This window comes from Heptranchias perlo, unplaced genomic scaffold, assembly GCF_035084215.1.
Source record: "Heptranchias perlo isolate sHepPer1 unplaced genomic scaffold, sHepPer1.hap1 HAP1_SCAFFOLD_43, whole genome shotgun sequence".
In the NCBI taxonomy this organism is placed as follows: Eukaryota; Metazoa; Chordata; class Chondrichthyes; order Hexanchiformes; family Hexanchidae; genus Heptranchias; species Heptranchias perlo.
Genome location: NW_027139442.1, coordinates 9,965,785 through 9,973,184, shown reverse-complemented (window position 1 = coordinate 9,973,184; position 7,400 = coordinate 9,965,785). Strand labels below are relative to the sequence as shown.

The 7,400-nt window shown below is 44.3% G+C and overlaps 1 non-coding gene across 1 annotated transcript; it reads left to right on the top strand.

Moving 5' to 3' along the window:
* The first annotated feature begins 5,463 nt into the window (after positions 1-5,463).
* On the top strand, positions 5,464-5,535 carry trnaa-ugc (transfer RNA alanine (anticodon UGC)). Its single transcript has one exon. It is a non-coding gene; the product is annotated as a tRNA-Ala (tRNA).
* The last annotated feature ends 1,865 nt before the right edge of the window (positions 5,536-7,400 follow it).

The following is a 7,400-nucleotide window of genomic DNA, read 5'->3' as shown; positions in this document are numbered from 1 at the left end:
CGATGTTGGGATGATAGTTGCACAATACAAATTATGTGCGTAAAATCAATCCCAATGACTTACAGTAGTGATTGACAGGGGAATTACCCAATCATTTCCATTCTTGCCGGGAATAGTGGCGTCACGACAGGCAGCCCGAAATAAACTGTGAATTTTAGCTATGAGCGGGGTTGAGTGATGTTGCCAATTATAGATCTAAAATAAAATTGAAGCTGCATCGGCTGGAAATCGAACCCACGTCACTCGTGTGTGAAACAAGAAGTCGACCACTGAACCAACAATGCTTCACTCTAGAGCATTTGAGCTTCTTATGTCTCCAACAAGCAGCTGTAAGAGCTGGTTGTCTGGGAAAGACAAAGGAGAAAACACGCTTGTAAACTTCAACTGGAGCTGATTTTTGAATGTAACTGTCGTTCAGTGGTAAAGCGCATGTTCTATTCCGGCCATCTCCATTCACTTATGTTGAGAATTTTAGAAAGATCCTCTTCGACTCGGCTTGCCTTTACAAACAAGGACAGGCAAGACATTCTTTATCTAGAGAAAAATCTAATGCTCCGCACAGGATACAATTCAATAGAAGAGCGCACGCGCCGTTTCAATGGCCGCCAACCCCATCTGGTCAAGATATTTTCAGTGAAACGATCTTTAAACACAAACCCATATTTGGGACATGTCCTAAGTCCGGCTTTAGTGAAATGAGCCCCAGTTCTCTCTTCGTCTCATGTTGCTCTCTTATGAAATTCAAGCACTCAGAATATTCTTGAAGGCTTCTGCTACAATATGCCTGAGCATTTCTAATCCCGTCCAACTGAATGCTTCCTGACTGATCAGGGCAGCTTTCGATAACGGGGACCTGAAACAGGAATGATGGTTAAAGTCCAGTCGTGCTTGCAAGTACTTTTGGAGATAACTCTCATATCTCCACCCCCTCGAACACTCTATCCCGGATGATAACAAATAACCCTGAATGGGTTAAATCCGAGCCTTTGAGAGGCAAAGTCTTGGACCAAATCGTCACAACGCCCTGACATTCGATATCTGCCGATGTCTGCCGATGAGGTCTTAAATTCTTAACACTCCTGGATCTCCTCCTGCACCTTCGTTTTTTCAACAAATGTTGCTCCGCAACTCTGTGAGGCCACTTTTATGTCAAAGAACTACTCTCGATAATCCTGCACTAACAACACACATTCGGTTCCGAAAACCATGTTCACCTGTTTTAAAAGAAGAAAACAGAAAATCCACTGTGGTTGTTCTTGAGAACCCAAGGGATGAATTGCATCACATGCTTTTGCCAATTCCTGATTTCCTTCCATCAACGTGGGGAAATATCCACTCAAATTAAGAAACTTAAAAATGTAATAATTCCTGTTATATGTTTACATTCTGCAATAGAAAAGTTGCTGCTTAGTGAATATTTAGGCAGAGTTAATCGTATACTAGAAAAAAAATCTAAATCAGCTGCCTGTGGAAGGGGTTAACTTCCCTGCAGCGAAAAGCAGGCGGAACCAGATATCATCCGACTCACGCAGCTTGGACACGCTGCTTTCACATCAACTTGAAAAAACTTAGCTGAATGAAAAAGAACCTAACTTCATTTTACTTCTAACCCCAACATGTCTTTGTGCCGTTAAGCAATAATAACATGCACAAAGATCCTAATACAATTCAATTCTAGAAAGTAAATGTTAGCTTATTTTTGACATCCAATTTTCAATGCATGAGCCGTGAAAGCACAGACTTTTTTGTGATCCAAACTTTTTTTTCCATCGGAATTGAAAATCAGTTAAAACAAGCAGAAATCATTCATAACATCACTATGAACTTTAAACATATTCCTGTCAGGGAAGACAGCATTTTAGTCCATACATCTCTTTTTGAAAAGATTAGTTTGTGCCTGCCCTTGTGCCTACTAATTACACCCAACATTAACTTCTTATCCACCTCAAATCATTAATTCCCTGGCATTTGTAAGAAATTCAAAAATGCAAATTGCCTTAAATGTGATAATCTCATGTCGGGAACTAAAGACTCTCACATAATTTACAATAAGCAGAATTTCACCGTGGCCAAAATAAAAGTCTGTTTTTCACAATTTAATAGATGAGTTCACCTCAATATCTCCAATTTAATTTAGCAATATCTTAAACTTAACACAATTCAAAACAGATAGTATTATAGAAATAGCACGTGCTTAAAAAAACAATAAATTACTTCACCTTTCTTTTTGTTGTTTCTTCAGTCGCCTTTCCAATTGAGCATAAAAAGTACTGAATATAATTGAAGAAAAGTTAGCCTTAGCAGCTGAACAAAATCTTTGTACCATTCTTACACTGCAGGCTGAAAAAGAACGTGTCGCCACAGCCAGTGGCCTGGAACATTCACACAGGCTTTTAAAGAAACAGTGCGCTGCAAACAAAAGAACTTTTGTAGCTTGTAACTACAAAAGGGATTGGATCTTCCCCTCTCTCCTTCTTTATTGTATGATAAACTAATTTATCCTGTTTTCTCCCAAACCAATTTTCAATTTCTGTTGTTTGCTCCTTAACCCCATTTTGTAGTGAGTCAATGTCTCAAGCTCACAGTCTTTGTCTCACCCAGACCTATTGTCTCTTAGATAATTCTTAACAGACTTCTATGACGAGATTCTTTTCCAAAAGCTTCCCTGATTGTCCCCAATGTTACTGTTAGTATTGGAGGGAAAAACTCATGTTCCCGCCGAAACGGTTTTCCCACCTGAACGGACTGGGTTCAGCACCTTGTCCGTCGGAGGCATTTAGTTTCACTCAATCCACATTATCTCATGTCAAGGTCCGACGTCGCAGTCGCCAGTTTATAAGATCGATTCAGACTCTTCACCAATATGTTGCGATTAATCGTTTATTGAATATAAGCAAGTATCAACACACACAATGTTGATGGACATAGTATTACTAAGAAGGACATAATACTGACCTTTAGTCTTGCTTTGGATAGAAGCTGGAACACTCGGTTGGCTGCTTATCCGTCTCTCTCTCTCTCTCTCTCGCCGTCTTGTCCTTCTATAAATTCAAATGTAAAACTAGAATTCTTTATACCGCTCATTTCATGCAAACTCTCCCTCATCTTTATTTGTTATTCACATTCCTTGACCCCCCTATCAGAACTGCTCATGGTCTGTGCGGACAAAATACCCCTACATCTCGACATACCCAAGGTCTAAATATTCTCACCAAATTCTCAACAAATTCTCAACATATTCTCAACACATTCTCTACATAGTCGCAACACATTCACAGTGTCGCCTTTTATCTTATGCAAAATGCTGGAACCCTGCAATATAATCAGATCCAGCATCACCTCGCTCAGTCTGGCATTCCGTATTCTGGGTAAGTTTTAAGTCGTCCATTGCATGAACCTCATCGACTATCCTCCGATTCCCAGCGAGCTTATTTTTATAAGCGGGTGCTGTTTATGCATTAAGATGCCGAATGTAAACGTGATTGGTTTCTATGGTTTATATTTTAAAAACTCCGAATCGAAATGTACGCTCCATATGCTGGAAATGCCTAATCTTACACCAAGGAGCCTCTTCCCCCTCTCCCACCCGCCGCCCACGGAAAGATGAATCTTCTGAGGCTCCACAGCATTAAATTGGCCCGGAGAAGGACTTCATCGCATGGTTCCCTCAGCAGCTCAGCTCATAGCAGCCGCCGACTGACCGGAATGTGTGACGGTGCAATGTCGAGCGAGCAATCCCAGTTCTCGTTCCTGTTTGACGCTCTGTCATTCATACAACTCACTTTATGATTCAGATGCTGGAATTCAGCGGAAATGCGTTTAGGCTGCATAGAGGTAAGAATAGGCTGGATGTTAGTAGGTTCTTCATTTCCCAGAGAGCAGTGAGCCTCTGGAATGCATTGCCGGCTGATGTGGTGGATACTGAGTCTTTCTCTGCCTTCTCGACGGATCGGGATTGTTTTTTGAATGGGACAGAGATCGCATCCTATGGAAGGTGAGTGGTTTTACAGTTAACCTCCGCCTGCTCAGTGTCATGTCCTGGACTGGTTTCGATCACCTGAAGATGTCGGGGAGGAATTTTCCAGAAATTGGCCCTGTATTTGTTTCTGGTTTGTCACAGCTCCCAGTCGATTACATGTTTCCGGTGGATGGGGCGGATGGTGTCGGTAGGAAGTGTCCAGTCACGATGCTCCGGGCATGTGGGACAGGATTGATGAACCAGCTGGTCTTTTCCTGATCATCATGCCCGTCAGTAACCACAGCTCGTCAAGGTGTTTTTTTGTGAATTGATCTTTAAACACAAACTCACACCTGGCCCTTGATAGTGAAATGAGACTCAATGCTGTCTATGCCTCACCTTGCCCTCCTCGGAAGCTGGAGGACTCGAAATATTCTTGCCGGCCTCTGCTACAATGTGCCTGATCATTTCTAGTCCCGTCCAACCGTAAGCAAAGTGACTGATAACGGGACCGTTCGAAAAATGCGCCCTGAAATAGGAGGGATGGTTACAGCACAGTTCAAAGAGTCTTTCCCCCCTTTCCAGGCCAATCTTCTCAACTCCCGCTGTCTCATTAGACTAAGTGCCGAGGCCGTTCACCCACAGTCGGATCAGGTCCGCATACTTCACCTTTAATTGTCTGGTTGCAGCAGAAAACTAGACGATTTTAAGCCAAATATACAAAGTGTCAGCACTCACCACACCAGCCGGCAATGCATTCCAGAGACTCACTACTCTGGAAAATGAAGAACCGTCCAACATCCAGACTATTCTTATCTCTGTGTGGTCCAAACGCCTGTTCCCTGCTCCTCCCCAATCTTTGAAACTGGAAATAATCTATCACGTGGCAGACCCACCATGGGTGGTCTCATAAAATGAGAACAATCAGTTCTTCTTTCCTTGGGTAGCTATTTATTTTACTTGGGGATGTAGCTCAGAGGTAGAGCGCATGCTTCGCATGTACGAGGTCTCTGGGTTCAATCCGCAGCATCTGCACAAATAGCTTTCATCAAAATTCGGCACGGAAAGGCGAATCTCGCTTTCTGAGCGCAGCGAGTTCCATCTTCTGAGTGCTCGACAAGCATTAAATTATCCCGGAGCAGGACTTCATCTCACGGTCCCCTCAGGAGCTCAGCTCATCGCCGCCGCCGACTGACTAGAATGTGTGACAGTGCAATGTCGAGCGAGCAGTCCCAGCTCTTGTTTGACGCTGTGTCATTCATTGATCTCACGTTATGATTCAGAGTTTGGATGTCAGCCTCGTCACTGATTATTGGCAATTGTATTTTTTTTATTTCCGCTGACTTTTTTTTTGGAAAGTTCAAAGTAAAAAGGAGCAGAAACCCCGTGAACTGAAGCAGAGGTTGAACATTGTGAGCACGTGGAACGACTGGGCATCTCGTTGTCCGGGAGAGTCAGAGCGGGAAGCCCACTTTTTTATTCTAAAGTGGAAGGGCTTTTACTAAGGGGATGTAACTCAGTGGAAGAGTGCGTCCTTTGCATGTATGAGGTCCCGGGTTCAATCCCCGGCATCTCCAAACGCTTTATGTTTCGAATTTTGAAAAGACCCTCTTGTCCTCACCTCACCTTCACACACAAGGACAGGAAAGGGTTTCTTCAACTCGAGAAAAACCGAACGCTCTGCACACGATACAATTCAATTGAAGCACGCAGGCGCCTTTGAAATGGCTCCCATCCTGGGGCTGGAGAGCGTTCCCAGTAATAATAACAGAGAAAATAGGAGCAGGAGTCGGCTATTCGGACCTCCGAGCCTGCTCCGCTATTATATATGATCATGGCTGATCCTCTATCTCAATACCATATCCCCGCTCTCTCTCCATACACTTTGATGCCTTCTGTGTGTAGAAATATGTCTTTCTTAAATATATTCAGTGACTTGGCCTCCACAGCCTTCTGTGGTAGAGAATTCCACAGGTTCACCACCCTCTGAGTGAAGAAATAGATTATTTCCAATTTCACAGATTGAGGCGGAGCAGCGGACATGCGATCAGACCATACAGAGGTAATAGTCTGGGTGTTTGGCAGTTCTTCTTTTTCCAGAGAATACTGAGTATGTGGAATGCATTCACGGCTGGTGTGGTGGGTGCTGACTCTCTCTTGGCCTTCTCGAGGGATCTGGACCAGTTCTTGACTGAGGAAGAGATCGCATCATATAGAAGGTGAGTGGTTTTACAGTTCACCTACACATGGTCAGTGCGATCCACTGAACTCGAATCGATCGCCTGAGGGATTCGGGGAGGAATTTCCCAGAATTTCCCCTCCTTATTGGCCCTGTATTTTTTTCTGGTTTCTAACCGCTCCCAGTTGATTACATGTTTCCGGTGTGTGGGGCGGGTGGTGTAGGTAGGAAGTGTCCAGTCACGATGCAGCAGGCAAGTGGGACAGGATTGATGAACCAGCTGGCCTTTTCCTGCCCGACATGTCCGTCTGTAACCCCAGCTCGTCAAGCTGTTTTTTGTGAAGTGATCTTTAAACACTAACCCACACCTGGGGAATTCCTGCTTCTGTCTATAGTGAAATGAGACTCAATGCTCTCTGCGCCTCACCATGCCCTCCTCTGAAGCTCAGGGACTCGAAATATTCTTGCCGGCCTATGCTACAATCTCCCTGATCGTTTCTAGCCCCGTCCAATCGTAATCAAAGTGACTGATAACGGGAGCGTTCGAAAAATGTGCCCTGAAATCGGAAGGATGGTTACAGCATAGACAAAGGAGACTCTCCCTCTCTCCCAGCATTTCATCTCAACGCCCCCTTTCTCATTGTTCTGAGTGCCGAGGTCTGGTTTCTTCCGTTCGCCCACAGTTATATCACGTCCACAAACGTCATGTTTAATTGTCTGGTTGGAGCAGAAAAGGAGATGAACTGAAGCCCAGAAAAACCTTGTGTGGCCTCATAAATTGAAGGCGATCAGTTCTTCGTTGGAATTCGCTTTTATCTGGGTATGTAGCTCAGTGGTAGAGCGAATTCGCGGTTCTGGGTTCAATTCCCAGCATCTCCAAAGATAATTTTTCACCAGAATTATCCACAGAAAGGCGAATCTTGGTTTCGGAGTGTCGCGAATTCCAACCTCTGAGGCTCGACAAGCATTAAATTACCCCGAGCTGGATTTCATCTCACGGTCTCCTCAGCAGTTCAGCTCATAACAGCCGCTGACTGATCGGAATGTATGACGGTGCAATGTCCAGCGAGGCGTTCGAAGAACGGCGACCTGAAACAGAAATAATGGTCAGCACAGCCCCAGGAGACTCCCCCCCTCTCTGAGACTTTCTTCACAACGCTCCCATTCTCATTTTCGAAGTCGCCAGACAAGGTTTCTTCTGTTCAACTACATCTGTATCACGTCCGCAAACCTCAGGTATGGTTGTCTCCAACGATTACAAAA